We start from the raw sequence: 13651 nt of genomic DNA on the forward strand, positions 1-13651 counted from the left end.
CCCTTTTAAAGAAGTAAAATGCAATTGGGATCAGATGCCCTGTCCAAAATCTAACAGCACGAGCGCACCTCTACAGAGTGCAATTCTCCTACCAGTCCTGACGGCCCAAAGTTCAAAACAGGGCAAAGAAGAAACACACAGACGGCTGCCGAAAGCCATAAAGAAACGCTGGTCACTGGGCTGAGAGGGAGAGATTAAGGAGATAAGCCAACAGATTGAGACCGGGCATCAGAAAGAGGCAAAATACATGCAGCATCGCAACGTAAATCTGCATACAGCTGCTTATGCGAAAAATGTCTGAGGCCTGCATCCCCAGCTGAACACAAGGAGGCATCGCCAACTCCGTCTGTGAGAAGGGTCCAAACTACAGCAAAACTCTCCCGAGTTTGGCACATCAACACATTAACCCTAACAGCAGCAACCCTGAGCAGGGTCACTGGGGAGTCCTAATTTACTGCTCACGTTAATTGCTGTTCAGCGGGACTGGACAGAACAACCACAGCGCAAATGCTGCAAGCATTGAGCAAAACATGGACATGAATAAAACGTGCATTAGGGGAAAAAAAAAAAACCCAGAGAGGCAGGACTGACTATTCACATTACAGGTGCGCCGACATCCTGATCAAAATCAGGGGTCTCTTACAACGGACACTTGAGGCACCGGCTGCTCTGGAAGGTGAGGTCTCTCTAAGGAAGTATGGACAGACCAGGGCGCCAAAAAGGAGATAAAAGTCCAAGGTACCCTGAGACAGTTTAAGTGAGCTGCCCAAAGCCACAGAGGGTGTCTGTGGCGGAGCTGGATCCAGCTCTCTCACTATAATCCATTCCCCACCAGACCATTGCTCCCAGTTGGTTTCATCTTGCACAGCCACGAAAGGAAAGTTGAACGGGCAGAGACTATGGTCCCACTAGGCCACAAAAAAAGAGCAAGGGGGCGAGTCCCAGATGCTCCGCAGACCTGTCCTTGCTGCCGCACTGCCCTGTCCCCCTCACCTGCCAGCGGCGTCACCGCTCGCACACGCAACCAGGCCTCTCCCCGGCTCGCCTTCCTCCCAATATTAATGCTGACGGTGCTGGGGTTGGTACCAAACGGCCACGCACTGCCCGAAAAGCCTGCATGTGCCGCTCCTGGAAAGGCCAAGTCCAGGAAATAATCAGAGGAGCAAAGGTTGAAGGTAACCTTTATTGACCAAAAGCACATGACGGCCAGAAAGAGCCACGGAGAGCTCTGCCCTCGGCCTCATGCCCCCTCCGAATCGCAGCGGCTGCCCGAACAGGTCTGGCGCAAGAGAGACTTGCCAGGAGACCTTCACTCGCCGGCTCAAACAGCTCGGACCTCTCCTGCCCCCATCACCCCACTCCTCCCGAGCGAAAACAAACCGGCCGCGGCGGTAGCAGGGAGCGATGAGAATATCAATCCGTTCGGCGGGCAAAGCTGAGGCGGGATCCCGAGGCTCTCGCAAGTGCCAGGGGCGGTGGGCGAGAAAGGCCGGCGGGAAGAAGGGCGAGCGCGTGCCCGCCCACGAGTGCCATCCCTGGCAGCCTTTCGCCCTTTCTGGAGGAAGCACCGATGGAGACGAAGGCATGGGACAGATGCATAACGAACAGGAAAACAGCCCGACCAGCTAGCCGTGTTTGCCGGTGGCCGGCCAAGCCTCGTACTCCGGGCTACCTGCTCCAGCAGCTGCGGGAAAACACGCTCCCCAACACAAAATCAGTTTTAAAGTGGTTTAACTTTAGCACACTTCGCATCTGCGCTCGCTGGGGAAGACAGCCAGAGTGCCCCGTCCAGCAGGTTTGCTCCTTGCTCCTTCCAAGCATGGGGCAGTACATATCAGCCCCCAATTGCACTGCTTCATCATCCTCCCGGCCCTTCGGACCATGCCTCCTCCCCCATTATGATCCGCTAATGCTTGCACGGTTCTGTTCGGCTGACATTCGTTAGCACCCCAACGGCTCAACCGAAACCGGGGCCCCGCTGTGCTTGGTGCTGTACATGCAACTCACAGTGCAAACAGGCAACACAGGCCAAAGATGGTCTTTAACCATCAAATCCCTTCCCAAGGTTGCTCTGCTGAATTTGCCCACTCTCCTTGAAGTTGCTGATCGCTCCCGTGTGGTCTCATGAGTCAGGACTGGAGCGAGAGGGTCTTCCTGGTAGACCTCAGGGACACGAGCTGGTGGCAAGGCCACACAAACACAGGCCTCCGCACTTATTGGGCCTCTATACATGCTCAGAAAACATTGCTTCCTAACACCTCTGCCCTCCGAGCCCCTCGCAGAAAGTCCTCCCCTCGCTGCTCACGATGCCAGCTGCAACCATGCAATACTGGCATAACCTTCTTCACCTCGGCTTTCACACCGCCCTAGATCTTCCTATCATCCAGCAATGCCAGCAGTCACAGCCCTACCCCTCCTCGACTCGCTTCTCCATGCTGGCCCGTACCTTGCCTCGTTGCAACGGCTGCAGAGGTGGCCCTTCATTGCCACTTATGCTGCACTAGTCTATATAATGCTGTAGCTTTCCCCCACCTGCTTATCTCCAGCTTGGTTAATATGTAAGCTCCCCAGGACAGCATTTATCTGTCACGTACTGCACGCTTGCTCTGTGTTGGGTCCAGTCAGGTCCCAAGCGGAAGCCCTCTGTATTCAAGGCAATGTAAATACACAGCAATGAAGGAAGTCAAGAGATGTTTTCCCAGTCAGCTTCTGCAACAATGGACACGTCTTACCCCTGTAACCAAAAATGAGAGAAGAGAGGCATCACCCCAAGGTCCAAATATTAGTGCACAACTTGGGAGACTAGGGCTCAGTTCTCCGGTCGCACACAGCTTTGGGGTCCCATTTATAAATGGCGGGTAATCGGAGGTCCCTTACCTTACAGGGTGCTGGTGGAGTGAATGCATAAGTATGTAACCTATTAAAAACCAAGCAAAAGGTTTCCAGATGCTTTGGGAATGGGTCTGTGCACGGAGCTTGTACAGGCAGGCAGGGCTGCAGCTGAGTCCACAAACCCCTGGGTCTTAACCACAGGTCCTCCAATGCAGCTGGAGAGCCTCTTCTGCCCCAATCTACTCCTTTCACCCCATTTTACCTGCTCCCAGGGCAGCAAAGGCGGCACCTCTTCAAACGGCGAGGGCTGCTGGAAATCCAAGCGGCAGCCCCAGCAGCGGGCGAGCGAACTTTCACTCGGTCTCCCCCTCTGCTGTTCCTCCAATGTGTTTCCTAATGAGCAATTAGATGGGGCTGTCCTACTAATGCGGCCGTCCAATTACGGCGGCTGTGTTTATAAAACAAAAACAAGGCCGCGATGTTAATTAAGTTAGCGCAAGCTCCCAGAGCTGGCTCGGGAGGCTGGTTGAAAGCGCGAATGCAAGCGCACGCAGGCTCTGGATAGGGAAGATTTGCCTGTCTCCGCACACCCACTCCAGCAGCGTGGAAGCAGCTCCATGCCGAGAAAGACGGGTGGGGTTTCTCTTTGCATTATGCAGCAGAGAGGAGATGCCGCGAAGCGATGCTCCTTCTGTAGCACGGATCGGGAAGCACCTGTTTTTTGTTTTGCAAACCACTGGTGTAGGAGGTCATGTGCATAAGGGATGTGAGCCACAAGTCCAAGCTGTTTCAGCGTGAAAAAGCCTCCTGTTGCATTGTCATCATTCAGGAGAGAAGGCTAATCTATTCTCCGGCCTAAAAAATAAAGAAAGGAGGCAGCGGGAGAACGGGGAGGGGGGTCGGACTGGATGCTGAGATATCACGTTACAGGCTAGAGATGAAACGGAGCAGCCCTGACACTAGGCCAGAAGCAAACACCGACTTTCCTCAAACAAAAAGCCAGTTTCAATTTAATGAAGCACAGGACAAAATGCCCATTTTTAGGGCACTGGTTTGAGGGGCCAGGTGGCACTAACCTTTCGTCCCAGTGCTCTCTGTAGGAAGCCCTTGGCACCTGTCCCCTCTCTCCTCCCTCATTGCTGGGCGGTTACTGACTTTGGTTGCTGTTTCTGGGTCTACCCCAAGCCTTTCCCCTCCTACCTTGTCCATGCCCCGCAACTTGATGACCTGCCTTGACATTTCTTCCTGCGTATCCTGCTGCCGGCTCCACCTCAGCATGGTGGCAACTTGCCTGTCCATATCTGTCCCTGCGGGCAACTCCTCGCCAAGTTTACCACCGGGGCTCATCAGATTCGTCCTTCGCCGTCCCCCCAACCCTGTTGGCTCTTCACTCCTCGCTCTCAAAACCTTTGCCGTAAAGCGGATACGGCTCCAAGGGAGCTTTGCTCTGAGCGAGGAAATCAAGCAGCGATCCTTTCCGTGCGTCTTACCCTTCGACTTCTCGCTATCCACCGTGACGTCGTAACACGGCCGGGATGTCCCAGCTGTCCCCAGGCCGCACACGATTGCCATTTAGCATTTTATGGTTATGACAGAGACCGAACAGAAACCTCGCTTGAGCCGAAGGAGATTCACCCGCGGCTATTAGCTGCCAAGGGCCTCTGACACACAGATGAGCAGTTTCAAGTCCAGTCGGCAGAGGGCAGCCACTTGACATTTCATGCCCTACCTAGCCTGTTCCCCCGTCATCTCCACTTGTGCCTCCCGTCTAATGCAAACACAAGGCTTCTCAGAGCAAAAAATCTCTCTTTCTTTCTGTCCAGAAAGCACCCACGGTATTTTATAAAAACAGCGATAATCATAGAGAGCGCATCGGTGCTTTACAGTCCAGTTTGGACTCGAGCTTTTTGCTGGTATCCCAATAAAAGATGTCCACCATCAACACATCCCAAAACGGCACTCCTGATCGGTCTGTCCTCCTGGAGCGGTGGGTGCATTTACACGTCGCTGCGCCTTAGTACTTCCTTTATGGGAGTACTAAAGCACGGCACAGTAACGGCCCGTACCGCGCCACGCGCAGGGCACGCGTAGATTCGCCTGCTATGTCGCCAGAGCGGCGCGCTATTTGTGGGGAGCACGCAACATAGCAAGTGATCATGTGTAGACTCGCGTGATCACTGCAACATGTAGACGCCCCCGGTTTTACCTACATCGCAAATAGCTATTGCGCATCGGGTATTTAACAGACACATAAAAAGAGTCTTAAAATGGCAGGCGGGGGTTTTTTAATCAAATAGCCGCACCCAAATCCCCTCAAAATATGAGCATTTAAATCCTTTAGAAAATGAAAAGATTTTAAACCTAAAAAGACACAGGGATGACCTAGGTCTTGCTCATCCTAGGCAACATTTTCTGCAGCCAGCCCAGCAGTTTGCGTTTGAGCACTAGCAAATCTTTAACAAAAAAATAAATACAATCCAGCGGTCACAAAGTTTTCAAGCAGCTGAAAATCTATCCTATCCTTTAGGCTCCTTTACCTAATGCAGTAGGTATGTGGTCTTTTTCCTATATGTAGAAAGGGAAAGTAACAAATTTGTTTTTAAAGTTTTCTTTTTTTCTCTCAAACTGATCACAGGCGTTTCAAGCGTTCTGCCTGATCCGCTTCCTCTCATTCTGGGGCCTCAGGAATTGTATTTAAAAAAATTTTTAAAAATTAAAAATAAAGAAAGGGTGCGATTGTTGCCCCCAAACAATGGGCACACAGAAGGTGCCCCTCCATCACAGACATTTGTCACTCATAAAGCTGTCGCCAGCTCCACCCAAATAACACACTCCCTTCTCGGGGACAGATTTATGACAGGCCATCGGGGAACTAACAGATGTCAGCGCTTCTCAACACCCAGCGGGTTTATACAGCAGCTTAATGCAGCTAAAAGTCACTAGGACAAATCCAGCCCAGGTGTAAGATTAAATTCACCACCGTTACAAGCTAATAACTTCCCCCAACTTGTGACTGTTGGGGAAACATTGCCGACTTTCAACCCAGCGGCTTTCAAATTAGGTCCCACTTCTCCAATGAGATCCAAAAATGTGAAGTCCCGTAGCTCTGTAGGGGGACGGGGGTTGCTCATACAGGGCTGTTGGCCAGATCAGCCTGTTTGGAGACAGATAAATCCAAGTGGAAAGTTGCTAGCAAAGGGCTTGCAAACAAGCCCTCCTTCCCATGCACCAAAAAAAGAAAAGAATAAAAGGACGAACCCCCACACCACCGTAAAGGAAATTAAATGTAAAGACAGACTGAGCCAAAGGGTTAGTGCTGTTCCCTGCCACAAAATGTCGGGCCTTTGGTATCCTTACCGTGACTAATCCATGGTTTTCACACACATTTGCCATGCCAGAATTACAGCCCGAGTTTGAAACTAAGCCTATATTAATGAGATGGCACAGGTAGTTAATCAAAAAGTTCCTTGCCTTGTAAGGCTGCTGTGCCTGGGTTTCATCTAAGGTAATTTGATCTTGGTAGGACGACATTCCTAAAATAGCTGAGGGAATTCAAACATGAAATAAGGTTTCCAGGAAGGGATTAAAAAAAAAAAAAAAAAGGTCAAGCAAGTGCGAGTGAGTCAAGTAACCCAGTATGCCTTTGTGAAATTTAAATGGATCTCTGTTAAAAATCTCTCTTGTGTCAAGGTGTGTGATAAATTAGACACGAGGGGCTGCCTTAAGAAAAAAGGGCAGCTATGAAATCACTGCAAGATGACTGAGCCGTGCGACCCCCTTCTCCCTCGGCTTCCCTTGCTGCCATCAACACGCGCCTGCCTCCAGCTGCAATCCCTCAAAAGTTTACAGCCTCTTGGAAAAGTCAAATAACGGTAGAAATGCGGAGAACAAGGGGGCTGCAAGAATCCCCCGGCCTACCAGGAATGCCGGAGCTGTTGCTTCGTTCTTCCCATTACCGGCAAAGAGACCTTGCGTTCAGTAATTAAATTACTGGGATTCCTGCTTTCGAAACAGCTAACGCGCCACTTCGAGGCAGCCTGCAGCTTGCGGCTCTGCTCAGCCTCCTCATCCAACGTGGGAGGGTGGCCTTTTACTTCTTCAACCACCTCCCCAAAATAATAACCGCTCCCGCATACGTATGCCGTGGTCGCTGGGTTGTGTGCTGGAAGGACAGTGCGGGGTTGAGGACTGGGCCCCTGAAGGTCTACAAAAACACTATCATTTTTTCCAGCGACAGCACTTACAAGACAGCTTGTTGGACCCTGACAGTATAACACACGTGACGACAAAGGGAACCTCTTTGAGCTGTTGGCATTGCAGGGTCTAGGATGCATATTTGAGACTTAAAGCTATTCTGCACCAGAGGCTTCGGTGTACACCGCCCCCCGCCCCACACCACCTCTCTCCAATGCATTAACATGATGCATTTCTACCCCACTCCAGGCCGGCGTCTCAAAGCTTACTCAGATCGGGACCTGGAGGTAGCCAGTGCTCTTGAAACGGCCTCCGCGGATGCCAACAAAGTCATGCTTCTCAGCTGAGCTGCCCTCACCCGACCCAGGAGCTGGGACTTCAGGGAATGTCCCCCCCGGTCTCTTCCTCTGGGCCATAAGCAAGAGTCTCCTTGGTCACCGGGAATCAGTAAAAGATGGCAGCAGGATGCCGTGACATCTCGCCCAGCTGACCGCAGCAGCAGTGCGTGCACGCACACTAGCTCCTAGCTCCCAGGGATCCTGGGAGGAGGCAGCCTTCCCCCAAAAGCTGTGGGGTATACCATAACCTGCTCCACGGAGGGTCAACAGCAAGCAGGAAGGGGAAAGGCTGCTGGAAGCTCAGCTGGGGCGGAGCACGCTAGGGAAGGGTAGCTGGCAGAGTCCTTATCAGGCCCCACCACATGCTGTAGTACCCAACAGATGAGGCACCCTCGCTGCAAGCCTCCGGACCTGACCCTCTACCAAGGAGAGGCACAGCAAAGCTCCAGCGACTAAAGGGTCAGGGCAGAGGGCTGTGTATTAGGGCCACTGCAGATCTGGGGGGAAGACCACTGACTCCCTGGGGGGCCCTGTGCCTTAACTTCACCTGTCGGTGACATGGGGATAATAGTATTTACCTACCTGCCAGGAGCAGTGGGGGATTTAATGCCCATGGAAGTGATGCCCTAAGGGTTCCTTGAAGGAAAGGTGCTAGATAAGGGTCTGAAGTCAGTAGAAGTCTTTCCATATTCTTCCTGAGTTTGGGATTAGCTCCTTCATGCATCCTACCCCTCAAAGCCAGCAGGATGAGGGAGCTCCATGCACTTCACTTTCATGCAGGTGGTGGTGGGGGATAAAGCCGCACTCCAGAAGTGCGACACAAAGCGAGGAATGCGGCGTGCCGGCGGTTAAAGGAAAGGGCACGTGATCAGCCCCAGCCAGCTCATAGCCACGTTAATTCCTGGGCAACACCGCTTAGGCTGTGCCGATTTCCATACACGTTTCCTAAATCTGCCACCGAACTCAAGGGCACAGCTGGAGCATTGAATGCAATGGACAACTGGCGCGGCAAGTCCTTTCCAGGGCACCTGCACGCTGGTTCCTCCAGAGCCGCTGCCTTCTGGAGCCCCGGTAAGCAGGAAGCTCGCATGTCCAGATGACTGTTACAGGTGGCACGCTTATTAACAAGGCGCCCTCATCCTCCAGTTAAGCATTAGTATAATCAGTTTAACTGAAAGGCACCCGGGCTTTCCAAGATTCGTACTTCTACCCTGCGGCGCATTGCCCCATCTCACCTCCCCCCTGGGAACAGGAGATGCAGGCCGGGGAGGACAAAGAAGGGAGTTGCTCAAAAGCAGCCTCTAAATCCTGTGCTTGCCCAACCCTCGAGGACGCCGAGGTGAGTCACTACGGGCGTGCGAGGAGTTTCTCAATGGACAGTGCTCCCAGGCGATTGACGTGCAGGCTGATCCGAGGCTGCAAGAAGGCAATTGCTCCCTCCCTGCCCCTCCAAAACCCTCTTTTGAGGAGGGGAAGGGAGCGGGGTCTGCTTGTTCAGTCTTCCGGACCGCAGGCACCGCGTGCTGGGGACTTTCGTGACCACCCGAGGTCTCGGCGACTTGCCGGCAGGCCGCGCAGCTGTCCAAACAGCTCCAGGTTACAACAATGCCCGTTGGACCAGATGGCCCCTTTCATTCCCTTCCTTTAGTAATGGTGCTCGGGGAAGGCCCGATGCTGATCTTGCACAGAGAGAACTCCCTTCTTTTCCGTGATCCAAGCAAAACCAAGACCTCGGCCATGACCAGCTCTGGGCCCCATCCTGCAAGGCCCTGAAGACCCCGACGCCCGTGACAGCAGCCTCCCGGGGCTGCCCCTTCAGTTAAGGCCATGCAGACAAGTCGCTCAGGGGCAAATCGTTCGGGTTTCCCTTGGTAGATCACCACCCCTCTTCACACAGATGGGGTTCAGCTACCTCTGCAGCAACGTGCCCCTGACCCGGCATCTAGCACCACAGCTCTAGGAGTCCAGGCAAGGCTCGAGAAGAAGCAAGTATCTTGGAGCAGGGAAGATGGGAGGAAAAAAAAAATAAAAATAAAAATAAAAAAATAAATAAATCAGTATTTTCCCCTCATCTGCACCACAGAGATCAAGGAGGAAAGAATATTAATCCCCCCTGATACCATGCTGGAAATGACCCTCGCTCAAGGGGCTGCAGAAGCCTGGCTGGACAACTCTAAGGAAACACACAGCCTTGTGCCAGCTCAGCAAACCTCCAGGGCGCATCCAGTGTATATAGGAGATATAATCCATGCCATACAGCTTGCAGTCTGAGTAGACTAGACAGATAAAAAACAGGAGGGATATTTATCCCCATTGTACGGAGGGGAAAACTGAGGCAACAAACAACTTGGTGAAGGCCACAGATGGTGGCTGCAGTACAGCTAGGAGCAATGCCCACATCTTACCACCTTAAGCACAAGACCAACTTCTTGCTTATCTTACTGGCGTTTCTTCCATGCTGATTTCCCTGCTCTGTGTTTGTGCCCTCGATGGCGTTTCCCCTCTGATCTGGGGAGGCAACCGAGCAAAACAATTAAAACAGCTGGATCAATATTACCAAGCCGGCTGACCATGGGTACTTAACACACCATCTTGGCTATTTATTCTGGAAGGTCATCCGTGCGTCTCCCACGACTAGCCGGGGAATTGGTTATTGATCCTCGCTGCCCTCTGTGCCTGCGGTTACCTCTGCTGTCAGCCTCATCGGAACAGATGGTTCGGATAACTTTACAAATTCAACAATAAAGATCTGGGGGGGGGTTTTCCTGCGGGCAATCCACAAAACCTGCACGCATCAGTCAAAAAATAAATAAATTACCGATTAAAATCTCCCACCGAATCCAGCAAGGCTTTTAAGTCTCCATTGCTCCTGCTTTTTATCAGGAATGGGGGCTCCTACCTAGCGGTTAGACGGAGGGAACAGGGAGCAAGGGCTCCTGGCCGATGTAGCCCAGAGGACTGAGCACTGGCCTCTGTCCTTCGTCAAGTCACTTCACTTCCCAGAACAACAGTTTCCCCACCTGTAAAAACAAGATTAATGACCCTGCCCTTGTAATGCTCTTACAAAAAGCTTTTACATCAGTAGATCGACAGCAGCATCTGTCAGGATCTTTATTATTGCTGCCACTGCCTGACAACATCATTAATAACAGGAGCTTTTGCTTTGCTAATGACAGAAAATCATCTTCCCGACCGCTACCCGGTATCCAAAGGCAATGGTTCTGTGGCGCCGCTGTAACGTGCTGCACGCTTCATTCGCTTAGGCATGTGTTGCACATAATGCGGGCAGACGGTTCGGAAACGAGCGGGCTGACTGCGTGGCACGACAACCCGTCGGAAAGGAAATGCTTCTGCACGAAAGCCTAAGAGCCACAGAGATGGTTGGCAGGCGTGAACCTGGCTGCAACTGGTTACTCTGAAGGGCAACGGGAGGAATCGCCGTGTGCATTTGCCTGGTAGTCAGAGAGGCCTATGAATCCAAGCAGCCTCAAAAGCAGGAGACAAATTTCATTAGGATTTACAAGAACGAGACTAGATACTGTCCCCCGTGGTGTCAGACGACCGTATTCACATCACAGGCACGCTGGGGAATTGCGGCGCTTCTGCATTGCAAAGCAATGTCACATCTGGTTGCTGTTTTTTCAAATCATTGTGCACAGCTCCACCGAGATGCTTTCCCTGCCAGGACTGAGTTGCTGACTCCAGGAATAGGGTGCTTGCCGCAACGCACACAGGGCTGGTGGGACTCGGGGGCCTAAGGGATATTTTGGATCCTAAAGCTCAGCAAAATGCCACAGCTCAATACGATTATTTATCAAATATTTCGACAGGAATACTGGGAGTTCACCGAGTCAGGATCCAGGCAGCGGCAAGGGGGTGTGTATGTATGCGTGTGTGGGGGTGGGCGGGGATATGAACATTTCTGCTCTGGGATTTTAGCTAGTCTCTAATTAACAGGGGTCCAGAAAAACTTACCCTACGGAGAGATTACCCCATTGCTACCTGCAGCAGGGATCCTTCCACCGCCCGCCGAAGCAGCTGATAGAGGTCCGTGCAAGATACGGGATGCCAGCCGGGACGTGCACGTGGTCTGATACAGTACGGTAGATCCTACGCTCTCGCACCTGTGGCATAGACCCGGTCCTCACCACTTTTGGTAATCACTCAGTTATCACTTGCAAGTCCTGTATAGCACTTCCTCACTCATCTGGGCTCCCCCACTTACTTCTGAACATCCCTTTTGAACCCCAAGAGTCCAAAGGGGCATGGAGATTTCAAAGCTGGGAAACCAAGATTTCTCCTGCGGGGGACACAGAAGCTAAGAGAGCAGTCAGCAAAAAAAAAGACTGGAGCAGGCCAAGTGGGGAACGCTTTGGTTGCACAGAAATTTGGGGGACAGGAAGTGCTAATGGCATTATAATGCAAACAGATTCTTGGAGTGGATGTAAGCAGAGCAGTGCGGATCTCCACCAGCAGATACTTTGGCCCCGGATATTTAAGTTTGTGACCCAAAGACTTGCTCTGCACAGAAGAGGCTGTGCTGGAAGGAAAAGAGGCACGGCCCCCGTGGGGAAAAGAATGAGCGTTCATCCATCCCCACCCATAAAACACAATGGGAGGCGGAGGAACAACGAGCTCTCTTGTTAGCATGCACCGCGAGCGCACAAATGGAAAACGTGCCCAGCCCAGAAGAGGTTTTCCCCACAGACCAAACAATCCTCCATGCACACACGCCACTCGGAGCAATGTTTTCTTCCAGTTCATTGTGCTAGCCCCGCTGATAACAGCCTATCCACAAAGGGTGGAAACACAACAGGCAGAAAGAGCAGATTACGGGTGACCTTACCACATTTATCTCCGTTGCGTCTAATCCATCATCTTGCGCTGCTTGAAGGGATGGGCAGAGTCGCTAAGCTGCTTGCTTGGATGTCCACGAGGCAGAAGGCTTTCCATGCAATCTAGTTGGCACGCGGCAGGCAGAGAGATGCAATGTGGCCCACGTGCCAGCACTGCAGCGGGTCTCGTGGCTACAGCTGAGGAAGGCAAGTCTGGACGCCTGGGTTTTCTTTGCGCCTCCACCTTTGTACAAGGTGTTGGGCAAGTCGGTTGAGTATTTATGCCACTGAAACAGAGCACGAGACCCGCCACTTCTCAAGACGACGGTCATCAGCCTGCCCTGGGAGCCAGTCGTGCCAAGGGTCAGGAAATGGGGGAGGAAAGCACTTTGGGGACAATTTCCAGGTTGGGTTTTGTCAGCAACTGCTAAACCGCCAAGGAACGAAAGATGCTGCAGGCTGAGGGCATCCATCGCACTCCATGTCCGAGCTCATTTTTGTAGCACCCTCTTAAAGATGGATTTGCCGTCTAAAAGTCAAGTGTCATCGCAATTAGAGGGAGGAAATGGCTCATCCCCATTCAAATGGGGCAGGACTGGTCCCCAGGCACCTCCGTCCCAAGGGGAATTACTCAGACCCTATTATATCTCCAGCTGAAGTCAGGAGGAGCTGGAAACACCAAAGCAGGCTTTTTGGGCCTCAAAGCAACACCACTGAGATGCTTTCCAGCCCCAAAGACACCAATTGAAATCATCAGGAGCCAAAGCAAAAGTTTCAACCATCTCTACAGAATGAGGATTTTAATTTGATCGCATCGTTCGAAACATCCAGGGCCTACACGGCTCAGGGGAGGCCAAGACCTCCCCTCCCCAGGAAGACATGGGCAGGAGCCTACAGCGCAAAGATTTAGTCCGGGAAAGGGGACGCTAGGTGAGGCGGCTCCGTCCCCGCAGCGTGTGCGCACCGCGTCTACCAAAGAGATGCAGGATCGAGTCTGGCTCCCTGCATTCACAGGGAGCCATAAAGGAACCCCAAAAAGGCCACTTCAAACCCACACCCGCAACGACGGAGAACAGCTGAAATGCCCCAGGAACATCCTACGACAGGCCACGGCTACCAGATGGGAAGACGAGGGCCTTGCCAGTGCCCCCGACTTTAATGCTACGTGCAGCTACCGCAGGTTACCCCTCCTGTTCGCTGCCCCTTGGACCGGGTAGGAAGCCTCTCACCGGCCACGCTGCATTTCAGTTCGGACACAGCGCATCGGGCCCGGTCTGCTCGTGAGAGCTTTGCTGTGCCACTCAGAAGGGGGGGTTTTGCCAACACAGCTATGCTGGCAAAAGCCCTGTTATGTATGTGCTTACGCTGATAATCGGCGGCTTTTCCCAGCACAGATCAGGCCAGTTTCCCCGAGCGAAACAAATAGCACCATGAAAAGGACTTCGTGCCAGC

At 52.4% G+C, this 13651-nt stretch overlaps 1 protein-coding gene across 2 annotated transcripts in view; it reads right to left on the reverse strand.

Annotated features, from left to right (window-relative positions):
* Window positions 1–13651, reverse strand: part of CUEDC1 (CUE domain containing 1) — a 76097-nt gene that overhangs the window by 44330 nt on the left and 18116 nt on the right. Inside the window, exon 1 of one of the 2 annotated variants that reach the window (XM_019545609.1) lies at window positions 9935–10131. The exons of the other annotated variant lie outside the window; for it this stretch is intronic. The gene's annotated coding sequence lies outside the window, so the exon portion shown is untranslated. Of the gene's footprint in view, window positions 1–9934; window positions 10132–13651 lie in introns of those variants that run through there. 2 annotated transcript variants of the gene reach the window in all.

Source organism: Crocodylus porosus, unplaced genomic scaffold, assembly GCF_001723895.1.
Source record: "Crocodylus porosus isolate Cpor-Errol unplaced genomic scaffold, CroPor_comp1, whole genome shotgun sequence".
Classification (NCBI taxonomy): Eukaryota; Metazoa; Chordata; order Crocodylia; family Crocodylidae; genus Crocodylus; species Crocodylus porosus.